Source organism: Ictidomys tridecemlineatus, chromosome 3, assembly GCF_052094955.1.
Source record: "Ictidomys tridecemlineatus isolate mIctTri1 chromosome 3, mIctTri1.hap1, whole genome shotgun sequence".
Lineage (NCBI taxonomy): Eukaryota > Metazoa > Chordata > Mammalia > Rodentia > Sciuridae > Ictidomys > Ictidomys tridecemlineatus.
This window is the reverse complement of record NC_135479.1, coordinates 105,009,191-105,030,151: the sequence shown is the minus strand read 5'-3', so window position 1 is coordinate 105,030,151 and position 20,961 is coordinate 105,009,191. Positions and strand designations below refer to the sequence as shown.

General features: G+C 42.3%; 1 pseudogene; it reads left to right on the top strand.

Annotated features, from left to right (window-relative positions):
* The first annotated feature begins 20,256 nt into the window (after positions 1-20,256).
* On the top strand, positions 20,257-20,625 carry LOC144375719 (glycine cleavage system H protein, mitochondrial pseudogene; annotated as a pseudogene).
* The last annotated feature ends 336 nt before the right edge of the window (positions 20,626-20,961 follow it).

The following is a 20,961-nucleotide window of genomic DNA, read 5'->3' as shown; positions in this document are numbered from 1 at the left end:
GGTGCACGATCTTTTTGATATGTTTTTGTATCCAATTTGCCAGAAGTTTATTGAGGATTTTTGGATCTAAATTCATTAGGGATATTGGTCTGAAATTTTCTTTCTTTGAGGTGTCTTTATCTGGTTTGGGAATCAGGGTGATGTTGGCCTCATAGAGTGAATTTGGAAGTACTCCCTCTTTTTCTATCTCCTTAAATAGATTCTAGAGTATTGGATTAGTTCTTCTTTAAAGTTCTTGTAAAACTCTGCTGTGTATCCATCTGGTCCTGGGCTTTTCTTGGTTGGTATTCTTTTGATGGCTTCTATTTCCTCACTTGATATTGGTCTGTTTAGGTTGTTTATATCATCCTGACTCAATCTGGGCAGTTCATATGCTTTAAGGAATTTATCAATGCCTTCACTATCTTCTATTTTATTAGAGTATAGGGTTTCAAAATAATTCCTAAGTATCTTCTGTATTTCTGAAGTGTCTGTTGTGATATTGCCTTTTTCATCCCATAAGCTAGTAATTTGGGTTCTCTCTCTTCTTCTCTTTGTTAGCATTTCTAGTGGTCTATTAATCTTTTAAACTTTCTGTAATATTTTATCTTCTCCTGATATAGTTTTCTTGTGTAAATGCTGTGTTGAACATAAATAAATGAAAATTATTTAATTATTTTGTCTTTTCTCTGACTATTTGCTTTAAATTACTTAATTTGTACAATATTGATTTTATATTTTTCCTATATGAGGGTTAATTGCTCTTGACAAATATTATACATTTCTAATTAAAAACAGAATAACATATGCTTGAAGGCTGGCTGCAATATTATACACATAGCATTGATTTCAGTGCCTGGCAAATGCTTCTCAGAGTGAATGACTGAAGCAACAATGGCTATTATTATCACCATTTCTATTGTTATTATGTTACACCTGCAAATAGCTTTTTTATTTCTTGACCTTTAGCTGACTGTGAGTTACAATATATTACATAACCCTAGGAAGAAAATGGAGCTTTATTCATTGAAATCTTTGCCAACTCCAAATGAATTATGTCATCATAGTTACTATTCATTGAAGGATTTTAAGTTTGTAACTCTGCTTTGGGGACAAGTGATTTCTTTCTTCATTTGTTTGTTTTTCTTTTAGACTTTTAACTGATTTACAAAGATAAAGATTTGATCTTACAAGATGTATATGTCTGTTAGTGTATGTAAAGCTAGATATCACATTGGTAAAATGTAATACAATGGCTTTTTAAACTAAATTTATTAAAATGCCTAAGTTTGAAGTTATCTCTCTTATTTTAGAGCAGCCCTCATGTTTGCTGTGGAACACAAATCAACACAAATATTTGAGCTGCTTCTTCAATGTGGTGTTAATGTGTCTGCTTCAGATAAATGTAGAGAGAAGAAGAAGAAGAAGAAGAAGAAGAAGAAGAAGAAGAAGAAGAAGAAGAAGAAGAAGAAGAAGAAGAAGAAATAATACAATTCCCAGACTAGTAGAGGTAAAAATACCTAGTCACAACCCATCTTCAGTGTGCTGTATCTTAAGCTCCAGGTAGCTCTCCTTTTTCCATCCATACCCTTATTCTATTGTGTGTGGATGCAAACCCCTAAAAGATACCAGCCTGCAGGGATCCTGATGTTGTATTATCAAACACTGATCCCAGTTTCCCAGAATGTGTGTTGGTAAATGTGTTACTTATTTTTTCACACAACACCCCACTCTTCAAAGGGAATTGTAGCAGCAGGAAGGGGTGAATCCTAGGTTGATCTGCAGATTGTGTTCCAGGCATCTGTTCAGATTGCGGGTTTGGGGCTGATGTCTGGAATCTTACTGGCAAGCAAAGCGTCTTTGTTTAGCGTTGTGTTTTCCACTCTGGTAGAATCTGTGAAAGGTTCACTGTATGGTGTCCTGTCACACACTCTGAAATGTAGTTTTTCCATCATGGCAGGACCTGGCGGAGAAGCATTTTGACTGTTTTCTCAGGTCCATGTGCAGAGCCCCCAGACACAGTAGCTCCTCTGTTCTGACATCTTAGTTCTCTCCCTGAAAATCTCATCTGGTTTACACTTTCTAAGAGGAATACCATTGATTGTCATTGATTTTGATCGTAACTGCATTAAGTCTGTTTAGTGTTTTTGGTAGTATGGCCAATTTGATAAAATTAATTCTGCCTATCAAAGAGCAAGGTAGACATTTCTACCTTCTAAGGTCTTCTTCTATGACTCTTATTAGGGTTTTGTAGTTTTTGTTTTATAGATCTGTCACCTCTTTTGTTAAATTCATTTCCAAGTGTCTTATTTTTTTCAGGTTATTGTGAACGGGGCAGTTTCCCATATTTTGGTCTCAGAGGCTTATATGCAGAAATTCTTTTTATATATTGGTGTTGATTCTATATCCTGCTACTTTGCTGAACTCATTTACTAGTTTTAGAAGTTTTCTGGTGGACTTTTTGGTTCTTCTAGTTATAGAATTGTATGATCAGCAATTAGTACTAATTTACATTCTTCTTTTCCTATACAAAGCCCTTTGATTTACTTTGTCTCTCTAATTGTTCTGGCTAGTGTTTCAAAAACTATGTTTAATAGAAGTGGAGAAACAGGGCATTCCTGTCTTGCTGCAAATTTTCGATGGAATGCCTTCCTTTTCTCTGTATTTAGAATAATCTTGGCCTGAGGCTTCGCAGAAATAGCCTTTATGATGTTGTCATGAGTTCCTGCTATCCCTAGTTTTTCCAGTGTTTTGAACATAAAGCAGTGCTGTATTTTGTCAAATGCTTTTTCTGCATCTATTGAGATGGTCATATGGTTCTTATCTTGAAGCCTATTGATGTGATGAATTATATTGACTGATTTTCATATGTTGAACAAACCTTGCATACCTGGGATGAATCCCACCTGATCATGGTGCATGATATTTTTTATATGTTTTTGTATTCAATTTGCCAGAATTTAATTGAGGATTTTTGCATATATATTCATTAGAGATACTGGTCTGAGGTTTTCTTTCTTTGAGGTTTCTTTTTCTGGTTTGGGAATCAGGGTGATATTGGCCTCATAGAATGAAGTTGGAAGTACTCCTTCTTTTTCTGTTTCCTGAAATAGATTGAAGATTATTGGTATTAGTTCTTCCTGAGAAGTCTTTTAAAACTTGGCTCTATATCCATTTGGTCCTGGGCTTTTCTTGGGTGCTGATCTTTTGATGACTTCTTCTAGGTCCTCACTTGATATTGGTCTCTTTAATTGATGTATGTTGGGGATGAAAATCAAGTCAAGGTGTGCCTGGCAGTTTACCAGAAGGAGTGGTTTGTTAAGCAATGCCAGTGAGCCATTAAGATGATGAGGATTTTTTATTGGCTGACTGCTGTATCTAGATGATGTTAATTGAGTCAAGCTGTGTGTAATTAGTTAGGTATATATACCTCTGTTGTTCTGCAGAGAAGCGGTTCTGCTACCTTAGGAGCCCACTACTTTGAGTTCTCGCTCAGATCCGATGAGTTCACTTGCAATAAAGTAGTTCCCGCTTCAACCTTCAAGTTGCTTGTCACCTCCCGGTTATTTGCCCAGCTGGACTGCAGCAAATGTACATCTTCCTGGCTCAATCTGGGCAGGTCATATGGCTTTAGCAATTTACTGATGCCTTCACTATCATCTATTTTATTAGAGTTATGATTTCAATATAATTTCTAATTATCTTCTGTTTGTCTGTAGTGTCTGTTTTGATATTTATTTTTTTTCAAAATGTATGCTAGTAATTTGGGTTCTCACTCTTCTTCTCTTTGTTAGCATGACTAAGGGTCTGTGATTCTTATATATTTTTTCAAAGAACCAATTCTGAGTTTTGTCAATTTTTCCAAATGTTTCTTTTGTTTTTATTTCACTGATTTCAGCTCTGATTTTAATTATTGCATGCCTTCCTCTGCTTTTGAAGATGGTTTGTTCTTCTTTTTCTAGGGCTTTGAAATGTAGTGTGAAGTCATTTACTTCTTGGCTCTTTCTTCTTTCAAGAAATAAACTCCAAGCAATGAATTTTCTTCTTAGTACTGCTTTTATAATGTCCTAGGTATTTTGATATGTTGTGTCTGAGTTCTCATTTACCTCTAAGAATTTTTTAATTTCCTTCTTGATATCTTCTGTAACCCATTGTTCATTTAGGAGCATATTGTTCATTCTCCATATGAAGAAGGAATTTTTCTTCCTTATTTTATCATTGATTTCCAATTTTATTTCATTACAATGGGATAAAATGTATTGTAGTAACTCTACTCCTTTGTATTTGTTAAGAGTTGCCCTGGACATAATATAGCGTCTATTTTTTAGAAGGATCCATGTGCTGCTGAGATATTGTGCTGCTTGATATTGGTTGATATTTTATATATGTCAACTAAGTCTAACTTGTTAATTGTGGTTTTGAGTTCTATGGTTTCATTATTCAAATTTGATTGGACGGTCTTCCCAGTGGTGAGAGAGGTGTGCTAAAATCACCCATGATTATTATGCTTTGGTCTATTTGACTCTTGAACTTGAGAAGAATTTTTTATATGAATATAGCTGCACCATGGTCAGGGGCATATATATTCAAGATTGTTATGTCTTGTTGCTGTATGGTTCCCTTGATCAATATGTAGGGTTCTTCTTTATCCCTTTTGATAAACTTTGTCTAGAAGTCTACTTTATTTGATATGAGTAAGGACACCCCTGCTTGCTTCTGAGGTCTGTGTGAGTGTATGATTTTTCCCAACCTTTTACCTTCAGTCTGTGTATCTCTTTTCCTATCAAATGATTTTATTGTACACAGCATATTATAGGATCTTTTTTAAAATAATCTAGTCTACTAGCCTGTATCTTTTGAATGGTGAGTTCATGCCATTAACATTTAGGGTTACTATTGAGATATGGTTTGTATTTCCAGTCATATTTGTTTATCTTTGTTATTTAATTTGACTTGCTTTTTTACTTTGATTAGTTTTTTCCCATTGTGTACTCCATTCCACTGTTGTTTTCATTGTTCTTTTCCATTTCCTCTTAATGATATATTTGCCAAGGATATGTTGACCACTGTTTTTCTGCCTGCAGATTCTCTTAACTTTTGTTCAAAATGGAAGAATTTTATTTAATCATCAAATCTGACACTTAGTCTTGCTGCATACAAGAGTCTTGGTTAGAATACAGTATATTTTAGCATTGGAAATATATTGTTCCAGGATCTTCTAGCTTTCAGGGACTGTGTTGAAAGATCAGCCTTTAAACTAATTGGTATACCCCTATATGTGATCTGCTGCTTTTTTCTTGTGGCTTTTAAAATTTTCTTCTTGAAAAATTCAATGGAGAACAATCTAAAAAATACCTGACAAGTCCTCCTAAATACTGTCATGGTTATCAGAACAAGGGAGTTCATAGAAACTGTCATCCCAAGAGAAGTTCATGGAGACATGATGACTGGATGTCATGTTGGATCCTAGATGGAATCCTAGAACAGGAAGACACAGTACCAAGAATCCAAACTATATGTGACTTCAGTTAATTTTAACATACCAGTATTTCTTCTTCATGATGAATGGTCTAAGATGTTAACACTTTAGAAAAAGCTTACCTAAGTCATAATAAGGATATAAACCAGGCTGAGGCTACCTGTAAATCTCTGCACTTTCTTTTCAATTTCTGTATAAAGCTAAATCTAAGCCTGGCATGGTAGCACATCCTTGTAATCCCAGTGTCTTGAGGGGCTGAAGCAAGAGGATTTCAAGTTCAAAGCCAGCCTCAGCAACTTAGTGAAACCCTAAGTAACTCTGTGAGACCCTACCTCTAAATAAAATACAACAAAGGGCTGGGGATGTGGCTCAGTGATTAAGCACACCTGGATTCAATCCCCAGTAACTCCCCCCCCCAAAAAAAAGATTAAACTAATGTAAAACCTTAGGATATGGTTATATTTTCTCAAACACCTACTTGTTTAATTATTCATACATTTAATTACTGGTAACTGACACTCTTAGCTAATTCTGTATTTTATTATGAACATTTATAACACAAAAATCAAATAGTTCAAACTAATATAAAATTCAAAGTATGTGGGCTGGGGTTGTAGCTCAGCAGTAGAGCACTCACCTAGCATATGTGAGACACTAGGTTTGAGCCTCAGCACCACAGAAAAATGGATAAATAAAAATAAAGGCATTTTGTCCAACTACAACTAAAAAATTTTAAAAATTCAAAGTATGTGCCACTTTTACATATTTCAAGTTGAAGTAAAACATATGTGAACTTGTTATATTTTTATTCTGTCACTATGTTTTAGGTTTGCCTTCTTAAAACTTGATCACTAGAGGGGAAAAATGACATTTTAGTGATTTTATTTCAAATCATGGTTTAACTTTCCCAAGTGAGTGACTGTATAAAAAAAAGTTCTAATGGCAAATTGACTCACTGTGACTGAATCACTTATCCCAAATAATTTTTGTATCTATTTTATTTGTATGCATACCTTTTAGCAGCAATATAATCAAATATTTGTCACTGGAACAAACAGTCAAAGAACGTCCAACTCCTCCTAGACCTCTGCAGGAAGTGGTAAGCCAAGAGAAGCAGAGGTGTCAACTCAGTCCAGGAGTGATATTAGATGCTGCTGTGTTGTGGGGAAACACTCTATATTTTAGAAATCACAAGGAGCTATGGATGCCCAAACTCTTGCATGAGTCTAAATCTAGTTGAACTTCTAAGTAATTTTATTGTCACTAGCTCATCATGAAGCTAATGACAACTAAAGGATCTATGGGGCTGGGGATGTAGCTCAGTGGTAGAAAGGTTTCCTAGCATGCAGGAGGCCCTAGGACAAACCCCCAGAACCACAAAAAGAAAAAATAGAATTTGTGTCTTATTTGCATAATCAAATAAAAAATGAATAATCACTCCTCTTAAGAAAACATGTTGGGTCTAAAACACTTGAGACTTTCAGAATCAAAATACTCTCCTTATAGTGTAATGCATAGCTAGACCACCATGAAGAGTGGTGTCCCATCATAAAACATGTTCACATGAAGCATACCATCAAAACAACAAAAAGGCTTTATTGACAGTTGACTGCTGATACTCTCTGAAAACTTGGAGTTGAGGTCATGGGACTGCTAAGCTGCCCAGTAGCTCCTCAGATGGTCCCTAAATGAAGGATCCAGATCTAGCACTACACTCTGGCTGGCTCATGGCTGGTGGAGGATGCTGTGCCTGGCTAGGCCTGGTCATTCTGCTTTGTTTCCCTGGTCCAAAGGGCAGGCAGAATGGGGCTGCTTCCACAGGGAGCACTCAGGAACCTCACATTCTTATTCAATGGTGGTCCCTGCAGCTATCAGGTCTCCCTAACTTGCTGTCATCCACAATGTTCTCTTTTGTTAGAAGATAAATTCTCAAAATAATTCTCTTTTATTAAAAGAAAAATATGATGGGGGAAAATACATTTTGAGGGAACTGGGTCATACAAGGCAGCTGAAATGTCACCATGGTGCTGGAGGTCTGTGTGGAAATTCACTCCTACCTTCTCCTCTACCTCTTTACAGTATTCTGTTTGAGAAGAATGAGGAAGCTGCTTTCACCAGTTTCTGCCTGTGGGAGGCCCTGGGGTTCATCACTGTCTTTGGTTACAGCTCCTTTCTCTGTGTCATCATCAAGCTGTACATTCTGCTGTGAGTCCTGAGTCGCCTTGGTCACCTATACAGGAGTGTTAAATACCTGGTCAAACCCTCACTGCCAGACAGACCAGCCAAGCAGTGGAAGGAGAGACAGGGACAGACATCATACCACAATGGGTCATGGCAGGGGATGTTCAACACCCAAGTTCAAAAGGGGTACAGATGAGTGAGCCAAATACAGAAATAGCAGGCCTCCTGAGATCCACAGGGGAGTCTCAGTATGCATTCAGTGACTTTAGGACATGCTTCCTGTCCTGATGCTTATCTCTGAGAGGATCTCAGGTCATCAAGGAATTCCTGGGAATACAACAGACCATCAGAGTCATCAAGAATTCTTCTGAAAGGAGCAGTGACAGAGGATCTCACCATGACAGAGCTGGACATACATGTGCATGTCATCATTGCCTGGGTACCCCATCCCTTCTGCCTCTCCTCCTTCCCAACACTGGCAATGCTATCCACAACTCCTTCTCCACACCATCCTTCTTCATCCAGTCTTCTTCTTCATCTTGAGTCCCTTTACATCTGCCCAGGCCCCCTCTCTCTACCCTCTGGAGTTTGTACTTATTGGCATGAACATGTCTTTCAATGGAATTTGGCTTCCCAGTATCTAGTGTGTCATCCAGCAGATGCTATACACTTGCAAGTGCAGGAAAGGCAAGCTCCAGACCCCCACATCCATGGTCCAATCCCTCACTATTCCCAGAGCCCTCTGACAGATGTTTGCTCTGTCTGCAGATTAAACAGTACCAGATGTTGGTGCTGAGCTTCTTTCTTCCAGTCAGCATTAGTCAAGTGGGCACAGCAAATAAATAAAACCTTGCACCTGCCACAAGCTAATGTCTCATGGTTTTTTAAGTGTCACTTTGCCTCAAGCTGAGCATCATTGCAACCTGCAGAATTTCCCAGAGTTTCTAATGTGCATGATGCCAGTGCCTGTCCTGCTATTCTCCACTTTCGGCCTGGATGTGCTTGTCTGTCCAGGTGTGCTGTGGTAAGTTTCTCCTCCTACCTGTGTGATCAGGAGCAGATCTAAAGTCATCCTCTGCTTTTTGCTTTATCAACAGAGCTCTCTGCTTACTTCCTATCCTCCTTACATCTCAGCAGTATCCAGACTCACTCTCCTTCCTGCAGAGCTCCTCCTTCACCTCCATCCTGGGCTATTAAATGAGCGGATTGTTCTACATCACAGGGATGACACTCCAACCCTGCAGCCCAAGCCCACTGAAGCTTTCATGTCTATAGCTCACCATCTGAACTCCTGCCCAGGATGCACCAAGTCTTGTGTAATTGAACTCAGATGCCCCTTTAAGGCAAATTCAGCCAACCCTCACTCTCAGTACTTCTCTTAGACATTGCTTCCTTCTGTTCTGGGTCCTTAGCTCAGCTGCTCCTGTCTCTGTCTAAATTATGTCAGCCTCCCAAACCCAAATGCCAACCAAGCTTCTGCCATCTTCAGTAACTCTTTCATAGTGCAGGATCTTCCTACTGCCGGGTTCCAGTGCCCTTTGCTTTTCCATTTTAGCCAGGCTTCACAGGCCACCTTACCATACCCTTATTTGTAAGGTCCACAACTGACTGCAGCTTCCACAACATGGAGCTTGCATCGTTGCAAAAGAGTCAAAGCTGGCAGAGGGAGTGCAAGTGGCCCTGATGTTTTTTAATTTACTTTTTAAGGAAGGCTTGAAGGAGCCCACATAGACATACCTCATGCTTTTGGCAGCCTGTCTTGAGACAGCTGAGTGAGCCACATGGGTGGACTGATCTGGCTCAGAGGCTAAAGGTAAGAGTGGTTAGTCCTGATGCTAGAGACCAGCCTTACTCTCCCTGAGACTGGGGTGGTGCTGGGCAGTGCTCCAGCCTACAGACATCACTTAATGACCCATGATGGACACTGGAAATGAGGAGGAATGTCTGTGGAGTGGCCCAGTCTTCAACTGCAGGTCCAGAGATCATGTCCCCAGTAACAAGAAGCAGGCCAGTTGTCATGAGCCATCCATGGGCTATGTGTGTGAACTATTGCACATAGTAGCCAAATGAGGGGATAGGCCTAGCACTGCAAGCTCCCTGTCAAGGATTGATCACATGATACAGATGCACCTCCCCCTCTATCTCTGCCTCAGATCCCACACAGCACCTGAGACGGGTGTGACTCACCAAGATGTCAACCTATCTGCTGACAAGACGTCATGAAGCAAGACTCCGTCCTTGAAACCTTATCCCTCTCTGAGGTTACTGATATAGAATAAAGAAAACAGGGTTCATGCTCTCTTTCCAGCATGGAAACTGAACATTAAGCTCACAGAGAAGTCCTGCTCTCAGTTTAAAAACTGCTCTCCATGTTGTGTGATTTTTCACCACTTTCTTAGCTTAATGTTGCAGCCAGCTCTTTGAAACCCAGTTTGTTTCATCTGTGCACATTGGGCAAGAGCCAGGGTCACCCCAACATGCCTTACCAGGTGTTCCTGAGACAGAGGTGCCAACTGATGGATCTCAAGTAGGATTGAAGGACATCAGAGGTGTGTTGAGACCTTGATCTCCTTGTCCTGTGTTACTGCTACTAACATGGTGAAGAAACATGCAGCTGTTTTGGTGAAAGCCCACCCTACCTGGGAGCCATTGACTCTAGGCACATGCTGTCTGGCTGCTCTGTAGAATGTCTGCAGAGAGCTTCTGGATGGCTACACAGAGGCTCCAGACACTGTGCTCCTTTCTACTGGGCACCAATCACCCTCGGTTGGGCTCTAGCTCACCTGTCTGGGATACCAGGACCTTGTCTGCTTGCTTCATCCTTTTTAACCTTTTGAACAAATGTCTTTCTGGCTGTGCCAAGCACCCTGGTGAGAGCCTGGAGGAAGAACATTACTAGCCTCAGTGGGAAAAGATGGATGCTGGGTCTCAGGCCACCCAGAGCTACCAGCCTAGCTGAGCTTAGGGAGTGTTGAATTGTGATAAACTTTCAAGGTAAACCATTAATTCTTGCTCTGGTTTTCATGTAAAATGGAATTATTCCTACTTATATGGAATAATTAAAGCCATGTGGACTGCAAATCAACATGAAAAACTAAGCCCAAAAACCATCCCCTAGAGCAAGGTCAGGTACAATACTTTTTTGTGAACCCCTCAATGCAATGGAGTTCTTACAAGCTTTGATTGTGTTTGAGGTATCCATCTTAAACCCCCATAGCCCAACTCCCAGCACTCAACAACAAATCCATAAATACATATATTGGTACTTGCTCAGAGTAAAGAGTGAAGGCAAGATTTTAAAAAATATAGTGTCAAGAAGCACTCTAAAGAAGCAAGCACCCAGACAATGCAAGTTGAACTTGGACATGTTGCAACCATCTGCTGTCTTATCCTTCCGACCTTTTGTGACGTGCAAAAGATAGCGACTATAAGGATGACAACAAGGCCCTGCAAACTGCAAGGTGACCTATATAAGCTCTCACAGAAGCTCAGCTCCTCAGAGAGAGGCACACAGGGAGGCAAAAGCTCAGACACTTTCTACTCTGCTACCATCAGCCACCAGAAGGGGACACTCAGGAAAGTGAACATTCAGAGACTCCCTAACCCTGCCATGTATGCACTCTCACTCTCCCCACAGCGCCACTAGTGTTGCCCTGCTGTCACCGTGAACTGCTGCAGCTTAGGTTCCCAGTTGAGCTACTGGCATCTGACAGTCAAGAGACCACTTCTGTGGCCCAGAAACATCGCACTATGGATGGAACATGGTCTATTACATCTGAGGGACTTGCTGGCTGGGTAAAATGGGAATAGTACCATTCTCTGTGTGTTAAGAGTACTTTCAATATAAATGCATTTCAAATGCATCTAGCTCTAATGTAGTTCCTCCAACACTACTTACAACAGTGTGCCCATGATATTACAAAATTTTCTGAAAACTGAATGTGTATCTAAAAGGAAATAAATCTAGAAATAATGAAATTAAGAGCACACAGAAAGAGAAATCCTGTGTTAACAATATAGGCCATCGCTATGGCTAATCTGAAGTCATGGCCATGTGCTGAGGTTGGCTTGAGTCACCTGCCTCCCAGGCCAAGACAGAAGCCTGGGTCACATATGCACCATCATCTGACAAAAGGCAACGTACCAAAAATTTCAAATAAATTGATTTTCTAGGTACTACGGTGTAAAGAAGATTTTTATTGAGCCTATCCAGAGAAGATGAACCAAACAAAGTGGGCCCTGTCTGGGATGGATGACTTTATTTATGGCAGCATGATAAAAGCTGAGGGCCCTCTGTGAGGATGTGAATTAAACATGTTTGAGCAAAACAAGTTTGAGAGGCCTGAGCAGATCTTTTATGTGGGTTGGGCTTGGTCATTCCTGATGCATCCCCCAGAAGACTGTAGCCTTCTACTTCTTGACCTGTGCACCTCAGCCTTCATGAAGCTATTCCAACCAGCATTATTTACACTGTGAGGTAAATTGCTCAAGGTATATTACTAAGAGAGATGCCAGGGAAATAGAGATGTCAAGGAAATACTTAATATGAAATAAGACTTGAAGAAGAAAATGGCATTCAACAAGCTCCTCTAGTTTCATGTTTAAACCAAGAACAAGAGATTACTTTTCTTCCATATCCACTTCCAGGTCTAAATGGTTCCCTTATTACTGGGCCCAGACTCCAGCCACACTTAAGAACATCTCTTGGGCTGTGGATGTGGCTGAAGCGGTAGTGCGCTCGCCTGGTGTCCATGCAGCCCAGGTTCAATCCTTAGCACCACATACAAAAAAACAAAGATGTTGTGTCTGCTGATAACTAAAAAAAAAATATTAAAATTCTCTGTATGTTTCTCTCTGTCTCTCTCTCTCTCTCTCTCTCTCTCTCTCTCTCTCTCTCTCTCAAAAAGAAAAAAAAAGAGATTAGAAAAAAAAAGAACATCTCTTACAGATTCCTGACCACCTTCTCTGTGGCCTATAGGAATAATACAGCACCAAACCACTCTAGGTCTGAGGCCTATTGGGGGACTTGGTCAAGTCAGCTCCTGAGAGCCAAGGGAAGTCCCCTGGTGTGCAGGGCTAAACAGATGTGTTCAGAGCACCCCATCTTTCAGGTTCTACCTGGTGTTTTGGTTGTTTTTTTTGTTTGTTTATTTGGTGTGGGGAGCAGGGGGGATTGGAGGATTAAACCCAGGGACACTGAACCCTAAACCCCAGAGCTACATTCCCAACCATTTTTGTTCATTTTTTAAAATTTTGAGACAGGTCTTGCTAAGTTTGCTTAGTTCAAGTTCAAATTCAAGTTCAAGTTCACTAAGTTCAGAAGGCTGGCTTTGTACTTGTCATCCTTCTGCTTGAACTTCCTGAGCTGTTGAGATTACACCTTGCCAGATACAGCCTGGTATTTTGAGAGAATAGCTCCTTCTATGATTGTAAATGTTCCCATACCATAGGTCCTTCATTTTGCACCCTATGGATCATCTCTCTCACTAGGGAAGTCTCCTAACACAATGTTCCCTCACTTCTGCTCCCTGACTTCATCCCCTTTCTTTGGTCATTCTGTTTGCAAAAAAATAAAGTAAAACAAAAACCTTCCAGGCCTAATCCACCAATTGCTTTGCAAAGTATGAATTTTAACTTGGGAATTCAAAAGCTGACTCTTCATTCACTCTGCTGTGTCAACATCTGCTCACCTGGAGCTTTATGCTGAATGAGCCCTCCTTGGAGAATGGTCCATTCCTTCCAACTTCCAGCAGTGCTGGGTTTTCCTTCTCCTCAGCTCTGGCCCTGAAAGATCATCAATGACAGGGGTGGAGACTTCAAAAATGTGACAACCAATCTATAAAGACTCACCTGCACAACCTGGGAGTATGCTCATGGGCCCACATGTTCATGTGCACACACATGAAGCCAGAGTCCACAATGCAACTCCAAGGACAGCATGACATCTGAGAAGAAACTCCAGAACATGTCCATAGGATAACAAGCCAGGGCCTCATCCACAGTCCCGTGGTGAGGAATCCAATTGGCCTTGAGCATCCTCCCTCCAAAGCTCTTCCTTCACTCTACCCTCCTGTGCCCACCCTCCTCTGGATCCACTTTGAAACCTGGGTTTTTAGTACAGATCTTAATTTCTGCATCCCAGCAATCTTTCCTGAGACTCAGTCCGGTTGGTTTAACTTCCCACCTTAACCCAACAAACAGCAGGCAAGCTTAATTTGCTCCAGATGATTCTTGTCACACACACACACATGCACACACACACACACACACACACAAATCTAATGAACACATTAAGATAAACAAGTATTTATTGTAAAAAATCAAGTATTCTTTTAGATATAGCTGATAAAACAGGACACAGAACAGTAGAACTTTGCTCTTTGGAAGTTTCTATTCTGTATCATACTGTGCAATGAGTTCATGGTGATCAACTGGGGTCAGGGAATCAAGACAGAATCATGCATGATTGTGTGTGAGGTGGAAACACCCAACTTCCCAAGCAAGATGACCAGAGACACACAAGAGAAGTCCAGCCACTTAGACAAACAGAGTTGACAATCAGAGAGGCAGCCTGGAACCCACATGTCCACAGTGGAGCATGTGAGGCCTAGGGAAGATCACACAGACCTAGATATCAATGTCAGGATGGTGGGGTTTATTCTGAGCAATGGCTACCTGCATTAGTTTCCTAGGTGGCAATTTGAATGAAAGTACCACAATTTGGGGTGGCTGAAAAGCAGTAAATTGCATCCAAAAGAAGGATTGGCATCTCCACTCCTGAAATCCTCTGTACTCCTTCTCCAATACCTTTAGCAATAGTGATGAGATGATTATGAGTGGGGAGGCTGCATGTCAGATGCAAAAGCATCCACCATTGTTGCAGGCATGCCCAACCCTGCCCACTGGCTCACCTCTTCCTTCCCTGCACACATTATTATGAAAATGATGTCATAAAACACTGAGAACACCCATGCCTTCTCAGAAGTGATTTCTCCAACCCTTGCTACTCACCCTGTCCACAACCCTCAGGGAAGGATTCCTCTGGGCCAAGGTCACCAGCTAAAAGTCATGTGTACACTGGCTCAAGGGGAGAGACTCCATCCATATCAGATCCATACAGCAAGTCTGTCTGTACTAGGTCAAAACAAGTAATGCTCTATGCTGGCTAAAGGTGAGTGACCAACTACACAGACTCAAGGTGAGTGAGTCTCACCTATTCTAACTAAAGGCCAGTGATTATCCACACTGCAGAGGGAGGCACAGTGGTCCAGGCCTTACAGAAGATGGCTGGTGGGCCCCTGCCCTCACTCTGAGGCCCCACCTTTCTTTTAATCAGCCTACATTTAAATGTAAATATTGTTGGAACAATAATATTATGACAAAATTTGTCTGCAACAAGTTTATTAAGAAACATCTCAGGAGAGTGGGGGAAAGGACAGAGGAGCAGGGCAGGATGAAGTGTCCCAGGCAGAACAGTCTCTGACATCTTACACATGCGGAGACAGAGGAGACTCAGGCTGTCCACTGGCATTCTCATGCAAGTAGACCATGGCACACACTGTCTTCCTGAAGATTCTCCAGGCCTCCTGTTCCTGCATGCCACCACATGTGATATACTGAAGTAGCTGTTCCCCACCTTCATGATCCATCATGATATACATATTTTTGAGGGTCTTAAAAAAATGAAATATCTGAATCATATTGGGGTGCTCCAGGGTCTTTGACATACATGGTTCAGAGAGGACTGGGATATTCTGCACTACCATCTTCAGGACCTCTGCCTTGGTGAGGGAATTGTGGGCTCAGTTTACCTGGCCAAAATCACCATGCCCAATGCATGTGCACCCAAAGCACACAGAGTATCCAAACACCACCCACCCAGAGCCCAGGGTGGGAGTAGACAATGGAGTTCCTAGACCTGAAATAGTTGAGTGTGTGACTCAAGATACCAATCTCAAAGTACTTTCCAATTCACAGAACTTAAGTCCTGGATGGAAGTTATCATCCTGGTCCCCAGCACACCATGGAAATGAGGCAGTTTTGAGGAGGCTGCAGAGACAAGATCAAGGCTGGACTGGCCAGCCTATGTCCCCCTGGCCTACTTTCAGAGGTGTACCTGCCTCATTCACATCATCCCTTCCTCCCAGAGAACTGCCAACCCAATAACATATAAGGCATCCATCCATCAAATCTGAATTTCAGATAAACCAAGAATCTTTCAGGGACAAGTGTGACCCCATTCAATGGGTGACATGGATTTCATATGGCAAGCCTACTCTTAAGGCAGTCTGAGGGAGAATCTTGGAAGTTCAAAGAGTCTAAGAGGACAACCAAAAGTTCACTTGGCATTTTGGATATCTGCAAACCTATCAGAACTTTCATGTGGCTCCAACCATGACTCCAACCAACAGTCTAGATGGGGGAAGCCTCAAGTCTAGGGCCCTCTTCTGGGTATTGATTCTGCCTAGGGAAGAAAGTGTGCTGCTGAGGGTGCCTGGTGACTTATAGTGACTAAAAGAGTAGCTTCCCAATTCCTAGCCTCTACTTCTAATCCCTTTATCTTTGATCCATTTTCTTTTGTCTTTAGACCTAGTAGGAAGTGATAGGGTTAGTGGAAGGTAGTCCCTACTCATGCTGTGAAACAATGCATAAATGATTAACACAGTACAGAATTTACAGATAACTCTAGGCAGAAGTCTGTCCAAAATATCTCTTTTCAGAACTGACCCCAAAAGGGGATTTTCCTACAAATACTAGTGTTTCTCTCCTGTGGTAGATCTAGGGAAATGTCTCATGCCAAACAGGAGTGCCTGCTATCCCAGGGCCACTCATTTTAAATGGCACAGGGCAGTTTCAGGCTTTAGCCCCAGAAAATTGCAGATACCACTGATAGTGGTAGCCCATGGCAGTCCTTAACCTCCTGCCTCCTGGGCATCCTGTTTGTTGGATACATGATGATCTGCTTTTTTGCCACCACAGAAGTCTGCTCCCTGATGTATGGGAAAATCTCCCAATACACAGGCAGGATAGCCATCTACATGCTTGCAGTGAAAAGAGGGTGCCAGATTACAGTCTGTGTGAGGACTGACTACACAGGTGCCAAGAAGCCCTGTAGGAACACTTTACCAGAGGCCTTAAGCTTACCCTAATGAGAAGTTCTTCTCCAGTTACTGACTGGGTCCCCTCAGTGCAGAAGCCTCCTGGGGTCCAGACAAGATGGCCCACAGCCCTCCAGGCTGAGGAAGCTGAGCACCAGGGTAGCAGGCTCACCCAGGCAGGTGATGTGCCCAAAGTGTTAACTTAGAGTAGGGCACACACCACACCAGCTTACAGAGTAGAACAGCCATCTGTTGACATTGTATAAAAGGGCTAGGCAAGAAGCAGAGAAGTAAATGTGTCTCCTCTACTGGGTTTCTGAGTGTCCCTGGCCACTTCCTGTCCTAGCTTCCTCCATCTGACCAAGGTGCAGCAACCCACCTCTCCTACATCATGGCCCTCCTACAGTGGCACTCATGCTCCTCCCAGATTGCAGTGCTCTTCCTGCTCTCTGGCCTGTGGGGCATGGGGTACGCTGTCTGGAAGATGCAGAACAATGGGGAGTGTCCAGAGTCTAAACCTTTCTCTCCCTGGCTAGCCACATAGGCAAATGAGCAGGCTGGTGTAGTTCAGACTCCAGCCAGACACAGCCTTCATCAGAAACCAGGTGCTTGGGTAGGGAAAGTGAGAGGCAGGTCAGGCTGTGAGGGCTTTACACCATGCTCTGGATCTGAAGTATGTTCTCTGAGCATCTGTTCAGGTTCATGATGCAAAAGAAGTACCAGTGGAAGGCAAGTCCACTTGCATAGCTTGGTAGTCCCTGGGGTGAGCAGCAGATGCACACAGAGTAGGGGGAGGAGGAGAGATTTCTGCAGGGTTCACAGAGTAAGCCAGATACAGGCAACAGACCAGAGCATGAGTGATCCATGTCCTGTAGGACATGAGGCTATGGGAAATGGTGAGACAGACACCAGGGGGCCCCCACATGGTACAGTGGTGGGTCATTACCAGAATACTAAGGAGAGGCAACAGGGTCCAGGTGTGATCCTTGACAAAGCCACCCACAGGGACCCTTGAGCCACATGAGGACTGGTAGCTGGGAGGAAGTAGAATACCCCATAAGGATAGCAGGCCACAAGCCAAAGTCCTCATCCAATAAAGAGGTAGGACCAAGGTTGGGGTATCCCATTAGCAGTGAGAGGTAGGCATTGAAACAAGCTATCATCCCCATAACTGTGGAGAGGGGCCCTGGCCCAGGCATTGGTGCCAGCAAGGCTCCAAGGGAATCAGTAGTGAGGAACAGTAGAGGAGGTCTCTATCCTGTTTTGTTGGCTGTGCTTTTGGCAAGAGAGAGGCTAATAGGTTTTAAGGGAGGACACTAGGGAGAGCAGGCAACAGGGTGTTGTGTGGTGGCTTGGGTAGGAGCATGGGTGTGCTTCTGGGTCTTGGTGGAAAAGGGCAGGGAAGCTTCTACCCCTCACAGGCAAAACCCTGACCATAATTCCTACCCTAACCCTAATGCTTACCATATCATTTTGGTTTCCTCATCTTGATCTTGAAGAGGGGCTAGGCTTCAGTATGGCTAACATTGAGAAGTGTGGATGACATTTGAAGGCAGACCTCTGTCCTCCATCCAGGGATAGCTGGCCACATCTGCTGAAGTGTTAACTGCACTCTTTTGGACCAGGTTGGAGAGATCCAAGACCAAGATCCTGACCTAAATCTATTAAGGCACTTTTTCCACAGAAATTGTGAATATTATCCTCAGTGTCATACCAGCCTTGTACTTAGTCATTTGTATATCCTACTGATTGGATTAAAATGGGCTACATGCTGGCATGCATCAAACCTGGAGTCCTGAGCACAAACCTAGCCCCAACTCCCAGCTATTCCACCACACTTCACCATCTCCAAGATAAGGAAGGAGGGGTCTCAGTCCTTGACAGGGACAGTGTTCTCTGGGGAAGATATTGCTTCTGGTGATAGGATGCTGTCCCAAGAGCAGCTGAAGGGTGAGACCCAGAATGAGGGGCATTCATCCAGTTATACTTAATCCTCATCTTTGCCTGGACCAATACCTGTCTCACTCCCTCTAAGCTCCAATCATAAGAACCCTGGCCTGGGATGGATTTGACACCTGGCTGCACACTCCCCAGACAATGGAGCCTGGGTTCTTACCCAAGAGCATTTGCTAATTTCAAACTTACTTTGCAACCTCCTAGGTGCCAGAAGTGGCTTTGGTCAGATCCCTCAAGTGTGTTCTGGATCATTCCAGATTACAATATAGCTTTTGCTCTGCCCAGAGTGTCTGCTGTCCAATTTGACTGGTCATCCATGCAGGCCAGACCAGGAGTCGCCCTTTCCAAACCAGGCAAGGGGGTGAGTAGAAGCTGTTGGCATCATTCAGCCTTACCAATCTCACAGGAAAAAAGGAGATGGAGGCCAGCTCTACTGGTTCACTGAAGCTATAGGATCCCAATTGGACAAATGGGCACATGGTGCTCTTTCAGAAAGTTTCTTTATACCTTCAGACCTGGTCCAAAGCTGCACAGAGCACAACAGTGAAACCAGAAATTGGCAAAGGACTCTGAACATGGTAGGTGTTTTGCAAGGTCCAGATATACTCTTGGGACACTTGAAGGTTTATCTATGCAGCTGGAAGTCAGTCTTCGCTCTCTTTATTTCTCTCATTTGTGCTGCTGCTATTCATGGAAAAAAAAAAGAAACTCAGCTTTTCCTTCTCTGCTTTTTCTATGTATTTCCATTCATCTCAGCCTTCTTTTTCTCCTCAGGATCTCAACTGTGTTCAACCAGGTAGGCCAGAACATGTGCTCACTGGATCCACCAACCTGTGTGTAAGGAATCATTGGTACCCCAGGCATCCACACCTACCTCTTCCTAATTTTAGAAGGTCTAAATCATCTTCTACTTTGTTCATCCTGATACCACGCAAAATTTCTCTTCACAATTTTGATTTGTAGCCTCTTGAACATGATTTGATGTTTTTTCTGCCACCAAGAGTGGCTAACTTCTCACCTGAAGACACATGCAAAACCCTGGGAGGAGATCAGTTCAAAAATTGGAAGAATCCCACTGGGCATGGTAGTGCACACCTATAATCCCAGTGGCTCAGGAGGCTGAGATAGGAGAATCTCAAGTTCAAAGCCAGCCTCAGCAAAAAAGTGAGGCACTAAATAATTCAGTGAGTCTTGTCTCTAAATAAAATATAAAAGATGGCTGGGGATGTGACTCAGTGGTTAAGCACCTCTGGGTTCAATCCCTGGTACCACCAAAAAAGAATTGGAAGAATCCTTTTCTCCCAACACCACTAAAACCAAGAGATACAGCCTGAGGCACAAAAAATTTATTTAGCTAGCATCAAGAGGAAGCCCATACATCTTGTGGTACCTGTGTAAGCTGAGGCTAGTAAATGGGAGGATGGCAGGTTCCAAATGATCCTTGGAAGCCTCACAAGACTCTGTTTCATAAAGGGCTAAATCTGGTCCAGGCCCCTTGGTGGCTGGTGCAGTGTGGTGACCCTTTGTAAACTTGTGCACACAGTGCTGTAAGTGGTATAGACCATGCAAGCCTCAGCCCTGGTGGCTATACACAGTACTACACTTCTTTTGATGTCTAAAGTCACAGAGAAACATGAGTGGATAATAGAAAATGGCTTTGGAGTAGCAGAAATCAGCAGTTTTGCACAGGTAGCTCTGGGAGATGTTATTTACTATAGTTTATGTGCAGCTGAGACACAATCGAAAAAACAAGATGAGTTTGGTGCTTTGGAAAGTATGAAAATTGCCAGTGAACATGATTTCCCTCTATCAGGAGAAGTAACTGAAATTAGTGACATACTTGAAGAAAACCCAGGGCTTGTGAACAAACCTTATTATGGAGATGGCTGGCCGAGGAAGATGACAAGTGACCTTTTGGAACTGATGACTTAATGAATGGAGAGGCATTTGAGAAATATGTGAAATATATTGATGAATAGAAATAGCACCCTAAATAAACTCATGTGAAATAGCTTCAGTATAGTTGCCATAAGTTAGTGGGAGAGAGAATATTTAAAAAGAAAAAACTCTCAACACTGCTACTGAGGGAAGATACTTCCTTAACTTCCCAAGAATTGCAGATAAATACAACAATATGCATTTTTTTACAATTCCTTATGATTTTATAGTAGGCTTTAGGCTCTGGTATTCAGAATTCATGACATTGATCTATAGTTAAAACTACTTTTAAAATTATGGAATCCAAGAACAATCTTGCTATAAGCCTTT